Source organism: Rhipicephalus sanguineus, chromosome 10 (genome assembly GCF_013339695.2).
Source record: "Rhipicephalus sanguineus isolate Rsan-2018 chromosome 10, BIME_Rsan_1.4, whole genome shotgun sequence".
Lineage (NCBI taxonomy): Eukaryota > Metazoa > Arthropoda > Arachnida > Ixodida > Ixodidae > Rhipicephalus > Rhipicephalus sanguineus.
Window position 1 is genome coordinate 14,461,596 of NC_051185.1, and position 9,111 is coordinate 14,470,706.

Here is a 9,111-nt window from a genome sequence, read left to right on the forward strand (position 1 = left end):
AGTGTGCGAATACCACTTCCACATTTCTCTAGCGTCATTTCGTAAGGTTTCGCTCAATGTGAAAAATTACGCCACATTCACCATCCAGCGCATGCTTCGCATAACATCGATTCCCACGGTACGTGGGATCTGCCGAATTTTTACCGTGCACCTTCTTCTGAGTATGAGGAGAAAACTTCGACGGCACTAATTAGCTATAATTAAGATTGCAAATTGTTATGCGGCGCGCAATATTCAGAAAAAAACAACTTATATCCGAACGTTTGCCAAGGGTGACCTTTGAACAGTACGAACTTTTTCTTATCGGGATACTAAGTGTGGTAGGCTATGAAGGCACTTTTGAAATAAAATCATTAGCCGTCCCACAGACATCGCATTATGAAGCACATATTAAGACGAACAACGATCGAAAGCACACTGCGATCATAGATCATGTTCAAGAACACTACGCCGGTGTGTGCACACAGTGCTGATGGGCGCCATGTTACGAATAATGAATAATTGCGCGGCATCATTACCATAGTGTCAACAAAGGCATATAGTTATCTTTTTCTATCTTTGATACGCCAGAGACAATGCACTAATAGTCATTAGCATGTACAAATGTCGTCCTCAATCTTTTCTTCGAAATGTCACATTCTACGAGACGTTCATTCTCTTGTGATCAAAACAGCAGCGAAGGGGGATGATCCATCGTACTCCTACGTTTCTACGTAACGTGGCTGGGAAAAAAATATGCTTGCAACGTCATCGCACATATACTGTGTTACGTACCAGCATATAAAGGTGCTCATGTTTTACCGCAAGCTTCTGTTGTACGATAGCAAACGTGTTCAGCGACCAGCGTTACGATGTCTACTGCGAAATTCTCCGTCATCCTAATGCTCACACTCACAGTCACGTTAATGTAAGCAATGTCCCTGCCTATAGCTATGTGTGATCGCACATAATTTGTCCTTTCTTAACAACCAATTTCCTGCGATGTGTCTTTCAATATGATAATTTCGCATTCATGTCTTCATCAAAGCTGCATCCACTAGTTTCTTTTGTATATTGATGTATCCCGGTCCTGTTAATTAATGTTTAATTACAAATGCCATAGTACACCTGATTATCGACAGCGTAGAATAACAGGCTCCACAGTATACCCCCTGTTGTCAACCATACGCATCCCACAGGCACCGCGCAATCGTGTCGTGGTGGCACCAGCGCTCCACTAGACAGAGGCACTAGTGACGTACACTTCACTTACGCATGTGATATTCCGTAAAAGGGAGTTTGAGGGCGTAATTTTGCCGCCTCACTGAATTCTTTAGCAATATTTTACTATTAGGCAAGTTTTACAAAACTAAATATTTCATCGGCGATCACCTGCACCTTTCACCACTCAACTACGGTGGATATGCACGCGAAGGTGCGTTCAAACAGAACACTTCATACAAAGAATTGTACTTCAACAGTGTTATTAGTTATCTTTTGCCGGTATATTCCACGCTACGTATTGCGAGATCTTTACCAGCGGAACTGCCTATGCCAGCCGTTGGTTGTAATCCGGCAGCAGAAAATAATCATCGTCACGAACCGCCGCGCACTATGTTCTTCTTAATCTTCTGCTGCGCTCCCAGAACACGTGCATCGATTTGTACGACGTGGGATGGAATAACTCTGATGGGTGCGAAACAGAGATATAGATAGAAAGGAAGTGAAAGAGGCAGATTCTTGGCGAAAAAATTTCTTGACGAGGCAGGATCCGAAGCCGCGCACCCACGATCCGAATGCGAGCGTCGTAACCACTCGGCTATCCAGGCACGCTAGCAGATCATAACGTAGCCATATATAGTATAAGGTCATGCCATGTCAAGTGTACCAGGTCGACTTCCGACCACCTTCGATCATGCTGAAAAAAATCGTGCCTGTATATCTGCACGTGAGAAGTAGCTATTGAGGAGTTATATTTCCGTAAAAAATATGTTGCCTGCAGGGTGCCTCGAGCTTTGGCCACGGAAGTGAAACTGTGTCGCGCTAAATAATTTATATAAAATTTGTATTTGGAGCCATTACTACAAAGCAATGTTTTCTTAATATGAAGGGGCCGGTATTTCATGACTATGATAGCTTATTCATTTTTGTCTTAACTTTCATAATTTCTGGCCCTGACGAATAATCACAAAATGCTGAATGTTTAGCAATTTTTATAGAAAGAACAGATTTTTTTCGCGAGCAATCTAATGACGTTGTGGGTTTTATAAGTTCATACAGTGAATGATAAAAGTACTACGGGAACGGATGAAGCAGAAACATTGTCAGAATATTGTGACAAATTTGGGGAAGATAGCATTTTGACCCATATTTGGGCTTCATTTTCGCAATGTAGCGGTCTAAGTAAAAATATCGCTTAGAGATCGTAGTGTAGGTTGTTCTATTGGTAAAATATACAGAAATTTTGAAAAGAGTAGTTTTTGTTTTAAGCGAGAAAAGAAGTTTTGAACTGAACAACCACAAGGTTGTACGAAGTCTACCTTTGCATGACCTTCATTGCACAGCACGCCAGCGCAGGATTTCAGCACGTGCCGTTTCGCAGCGATTAATGCAAGCCGTACGGCTGCTTGTTACTTATTTAAGTAATACGGCTATATACAACGTCATAAACGGCATAGTGCTAAAACGATGGAACGGTATCTTTCCCCTTGGATTATCAAAAGCCAGGTCCAAATTGTTCCAACCATGGGCGATGTAGCCAGGGATAAGCAGGGGTGGGAATTGCGCGAGCTGAAACCGCCGTTCCTCTTCCTTTGTCGTTTAAGCTTGCCTTGCGCCTTGATGCATGTGAACAGTTTTTGCTAGAATAGGCACACTTCTATCAATCTGTTTTTTTCTAAACAAACACATCCCTTTCAATTATCTTTGTCGTTATTCTTCTTACATATTTCTTATGTTGCGTTAATGCGTCTCGCCCAGCTTTTCTAACTTTGTTTTTTTTTCTGCATCTTCGCCTACTTTCGCGCTCTTTTCTTGCAGAATGCCTCCGTTTTATTCTTCATTAATAACGTTTAGCTAATTGATGTATACGCGAGCGCTAATGCTTCAGTTTCACTCTTTCACACGCCAAATAAATTATTATTAATATTATTATTATTAGTAGTAGTAGTAGTAGTAGTAGTAGTAGTAGTAGTAGTAGTAGTAGTAGTAGTAGTAGTAGTAGTAGTAGTAGTGGTAGCAGTAAGTATTAGTATTATTAGCCGTAATAGCAGTATATTACAAACTGAGTTGGGTGGAGTACAAAGCCTGCGGAATATATGGCTGGTTTTATAACATTTATCGGCTTCTTTCTTTCTCCCAAAGTTCCCACCCTATATAAATTAAAAAATTGTCGATAAACAATATTCACTGACAGCAATAACCTTGCTTTGCTTTAAAAAAAAAAAAGACATAATATGCTGGGCAAATTTTTCTGCGTTCTTTACGTTGCCTGTGACAGTCGTGTTCGGTCGCTGGCATGTCGTAAACTCGGGGTAAGTCTGCATACGAAGGTCGTTGCATGTCGCAGTTGAGCACCTTTCTTCTTCTTCCGTAGGAATGTTTCTCGGAGTTGGGGGAAACCTCCGAAACGTGGAGGTCCAATGAGATCTCCTCCGGGACCACCCGCGTGCGATGTCAGAAGGGTAAGTGATTATTTAGACGCAGTTAATTGCTGACGTTCTCACGGGCAGCCTTAACCTTTTCAGACGCCACCTATAGGATGAACTGCCTGTAAATGCGTCAAACCGACACAACAATATTTCAAGGCATTCAACAGTCTATTGCAACAAAAATAGTATCATTATATATATATATATATATATATATATATATATATATATATATATATATATATATATATATATATATATATATATGTATATATATGTGTGTGTGTGTGTGTGTGTGTGTGTGTGTGTGTGTGTGTGTGTGTGTGTGTGTGTGTGTGTGTGTGTGTGTGTGTGTGTGTGTGTGTGTGTGTGTGTGTGTGTGTGTCATTGTAATGAATCCTAATTAAATTGTAATTAACTATTCACTTAATCCGAAGTCATTCATGCTCTGTTACTGCATAAACAGAACGAAATCTCAGGCTAGAATTATCGTGAAAATTCGTTTTCGGTTATGTTCATGTTGGGCAAAGAAAAATTACACTTTTGATGTCGCTCGCGGGAAGCGGCCCATCGAACGACTCGTGGAACATGGTAGTCCCTTCAGCAAGATGATCGTACGCAACAGTACACTGCAAAATGAAGTTAAATGAAGACAGATTTATTGCGCACGAGGTTAAATTCATCCAATGCTCAATGTAACTTGTTCTTTGTTAGCGACTAGTCGATACACCTAGAAGAAACAAGTGGCGTACAGAATTGTGTACATAGCGTCTCAAAGGGTTAAGTGCACCGCCGGTATTTGTAATATGTTTTTTCAAGCTTTGTAAAATAAGATATATATAAATCTTCAAATCTTTCGAGAAATTATTCCTGTTCTAAATGACCGTTACTCGTGTTCTAAATGGCAATAGCATTCCGTAGGTTAGCAGGAAGACTTTCTGATGGATGGACTATTCGGATTCGGATGTATTCTCACACGGACGCACTGGTGCCATCGCGTGCCAGTGACGTCAGCGCAGAATTTACGAGCATCGCGTGACAAGAACCACGCTAACAAGGTTACGGCGGCGGAATCTGTATTTCCCGCCATGCGACGACACAAACATGATATCATATACTTCCGCTAAAACGAACGATCCTGTAAACAAACACACGTGGCAATTTCCCTGTATACCATGTCCAAGCAGCGTAAGTCTGCTCATTGTGCGCAACTAAATTCACTCATGATGGAGGCCAGTCGTATGTCGAAAGAAAAATGAAATAAATATTATTACTGCAAATACTGCACCTGGCACTAAGCAAGTCAGTCCAAAGAGGTGTAAGAGCGCGAGCAACGGTACCAGACAGAAATGGACGAAGCGCTCTGTGGCGTTGTTCGCGTTGTTACTCGTGTTCTTTGCACATGTACCGTTATAAAAAGGGTCGCTGTCAGTAATTCGATGATACTGAGGTTTATAAATTGATAAAAGAAGCTTATATTACATGCTCGCAACGGGGTTAGGGAGATCACGAATGATCCTTCGTCTTTTGTTGCTCGAACGTCTCTGCTCGGCCGCCGAGTCCGTAGAGCCGGCCATTCTCTCGCTTCCTTGTTGGCGGCGTCGTCCGGTCCAGCGAAGGTTCAGTACGAGCCGGGTCATAATCCCTTTCAGACATATTGCGCGGGTGTCCCAACCACCTCATCTCCCCCGTTCCCCCGTGAAAAAGCAGGCTTCGGTGTCAACAGGTGCAGGTATTCAATACTGGATATGGCGAAATCGAACAGGACAAAGAAGGAACACAGATGCACAGGACAGGCGCCTCTCTGTTCCTTCTTTCTCCTGTTCCATTTCGCGCTATGCGGTATTGAAGATTACGAACCAACTAGCCCAGCAAAGAATTTCGTTAGGCCCAAGTAAGCAGTCTAGTGTGAGTCCAGCACATCCACTGCACCGAACTTAGATGTTTGGTGCCATAACTAATGCTGCTCATTTATATTTTATTTCTTATCTTATCAGCAATGTCAAACAAATGTCCCACTTGCGTGCGGCATGGGCTGTTACTGCGCAAAAAACATGCACGGCTTCGGAAATAAGGGCCTGTGCGCGCCAATTAAAAATGGATAATTGCTTTGCTAATGACCAAAAGTGAACGAATAAAGTCGCTGTATGAATTAAATCTTGTAAGTTTTCTTTCACTCGTAAAGGAGCTCGAAACATGAAAATTCTAGCTATCATTAAAAGAAATTGTAAGGCAGCGCCACTGCAAAGAGTCCACCAGTCGTCATTGATTCCATTTTTCATGCTTTGTACTTATATCCTGGAAGTTCATCCATTACCGTTTGCGGAATACGTGATGACTGCAGCCGTGTAGACTCCAGTTGCCCGCGTTAGTGCCACTAATTGTGTGCAATGCAAGGGTCAGGCTGACACGAAAGCCTTCACCTGGTACGGCCTGCATGCCGGGGCCGGGCAGGTAAAGTAATCGTTGACTCCTCCCCATGCTCGGCTAACGCCTATAGCAGCTTGGGACTTGGGCGGAGCGCGGCATTGCGTCCTGCCCACGATAGCCCGGTCATGCTATCTGCAACTCCACAAAGTATATACTATAAGAAATGAGTGGCCCGCGGCGTTGCTCTAAGAGTAGCGTTCCTCAGGACCCAAATAAAGTTCTGTCTGTCTGTCTGAACGAAAAAAAATGGGGCAAGCAAAGCTTGGCGTTCGCGTGCCTGGGATACTATACTTTCCATTCTATGGCATTACGCAATGCTCCCTCCAAACTGTTTCCTTCCTCCATGCTGGGAATTAGACCATCATCCGTGTGTTTAGCAGCGCAACAACACTTCAGTCGCTACAGCCAACAACGACGGCCATGCGTTCATATTCAGACAACAATGAAACGTGGCAACGCGTAATGACAAGTCGCCTCGATAAAACATCAGAATGTCATATAAGAAAGGGCTGATCGCTGGCAAGCCCACGATCGAGAGAGCATGAATTATTGGAAAGCGACGCATGCAAATACGGTCACCGGCGCAGCTTTCGAGGGCCGCATTACTGTAGGCTCGCCGGCGCCGGGTTTTTGCGCGTACGACACCACCGAATTCTGAGAGTTATGACAAGCTTCGCTTGAAAAGAACTTAGAAAGTCAGGGGTGTAGGCAATGCTACATTTTCGGTAGCGGCCGGCCAAGTGACGTAGGTGACGAGTGTCCTGCGCATTAAAAACACGTTGAAACACTTCCACACAAAAACCATTGTTGAAATATTTGCGAAGGCGAAGTGCGATTAAAAGCACACTTCGCAAGAAGCATACATTGCCATATCAAACCAATACTGATGGCTGGCTACCATGTTATAAAAAGATATAAACCTCCGGCATCACTCACATATATAGACACCAAGGGCTTACAGTTTTCTTTTATTTCTTTTATACTCAAGCACTGATGCACTAACACTGGTTAGAATGGATGCATGTTCTCGTTAACCTTTTCTTTGCAATATCATGCTTAATTCCAAGTATTACTGGTCCTACACTGTGGCGTGGAGAATCATACGCCATACCAAACTGATGACTTCCAAGAAAAAACAGCAGACGTCCGCTGTTCTCGTTTCCCACTTGAGATGACAGAAGATGATTTGAATGCTAAGTGACATATTCTGCATACACCAAGGCGTTGACTAACTATCGCGCTCAGTATGAGCTACATCATGCGATCTTGTGGTCGAGTGCGCTGCAAGGTAGTACAGTGGCGTCGATCGTGGCATACTTTCGAGTTATCGGGAGAGAGTTCCGCTGTTCCTGCGAGCACGCATCGCTCCCACTTGCTTGCTTTCACCCTTGCCCTCCTTTATTTTGAAAGAACTTTTTGTTATTTATTTTGCTTTAATAAAGGAAAATGCGAAGGGATTCGGGCGGCAAGCCACTGCGGCAGTTATCATTTTCGAAGCTGATATCCCGACAGGGCAAAACGCGGGCGAGCGTGAGAGCAAGTGGAGGCGACGCGCACTTGCAGGAACACTGTGCAATTGGCACACATCCTAATGTTGACACTCACAGTCATGGTGCTGTACGTAGTCTTACCATTGCATCTAACTACATAGCCATACAAAACGTTTGCTTTCCTACTGACCCATTTTCTGTGGTACTTCATTGCCCATGGCAAATTTACACACAGCTTTACAAAAGCTCTTTCATCTAGGATGAAACGTACAACGGCGTAGAGAAGCCGCACTGCCGTGTACCATGTTGTGAAAAACTAAATAATTTGCGACGTCATTTATATCAGGATAACAAAGGCATGAATTTAAAATTTTCATTTCTTTGACACACGAGCAACAATTCACTAATTGTCGTTAGAATGTATGAATGCCCTCGTCGACCTTTTCAACTTCATGCTTATTTCCAAGTAATAGGGGTCTTATATTGTGGTGATCGCACTCGTACATTTAATTACATACCAAATTGATCACTTCCAAAAAATATTACTGCACATCTCTCGTTGTTTTCCAGTAAAGATAACAGAAAATGGTCCTGCTAATCTACTGCAAGTCTTACTTGCAGTAGGTACTGCAAGTACCTACTGCAAGTACAGTTGTTAAGTGCCCATCACGCCATAATTATTCCTTTTGCGAATCAGCGAAGGGCCCACTACGCGTCCGTAAGGCAACACGCGATGATTAAATTTGTCTGAGGACTTTGTATCGGGTGGGCCTTTAAAATACCCACTCGTTGCGCAATTCACATGTTTTGACGCCTGGCTTGAATCTATGCTTCTGCCACGCAATATTACATGCGCTAAGGAGACTCTTTCCACTACATCACATCCATATAGTCTTGTTTTTTTCCGAAGCAGTTCCAAGAAATAGCGTGGCTCTGTGGCACAACACCTGCTTGCCACGCCGACGGCCTAGGGTGATCCTCCCTCGAATCAAAGTTTCTTCATTATTTTATTTGCATCTTGCTCGATTTTTCTTCATAACGCTTACTTAGTAAGTGTCATGACGCTTTGCGTCATGACACTTACTAGCGCCGATAGAGACCAATTCAGCGACGACGCAGGTAAAGCATCGCCTCCAAGATTGCACCCAATCTTGGAGGTCATGATTAAAGCGTCTCGATACCAGCGAGAAACAATGGCCGGCTTGGCATCGGGGAGGCTATACTTGCAGACTGCTTCGCGTGAAATCGACTCCCACAATGCGTGGAATCTGCCGGAATTTTTTTTTTCGGAGAACAAAGTAACATGTTCTATTCCTGACCTCAGAGCGGAGCCACTACGCCTAATCACGTTGCTTCCACACTTGCATATGGTTGTCTATTAAACTTCCCATTGTGCTTGTTCAATTGTTTCATGCACATGTGGGCGTTGAATAGTGTCCTCTGGACAAAATGTACATCATTTTGCAGATTTTACATCCGGGCCTCTCCTTAGTCATCATGCACCAGAACAAATAGGCATAATTTTTTTGTAAATTTTACCAGTGCGAAAAATTTAGATGCGC

The 9,111-nt window shown here is 43.2% G+C and overlaps 1 long non-coding RNA gene across 1 annotated transcript; it reads left to right on the plus strand.

Moving 5' to 3' along the window:
* The first annotated feature begins 802 nt into the window (after nt 1–802).
* Nucleotides 803–5,770, plus strand: LOC119372484 (uncharacterized). Its single transcript, XR_005179555.2, has 3 exons — nt 803–907; nt 3,575–3,662; nt 5,627–5,770. It is a non-coding gene; the product is annotated as an uncharacterized LOC119372484 (long non-coding RNA).
* Nucleotides 5,771–9,111: the final 3,341 nt, after the last annotated feature.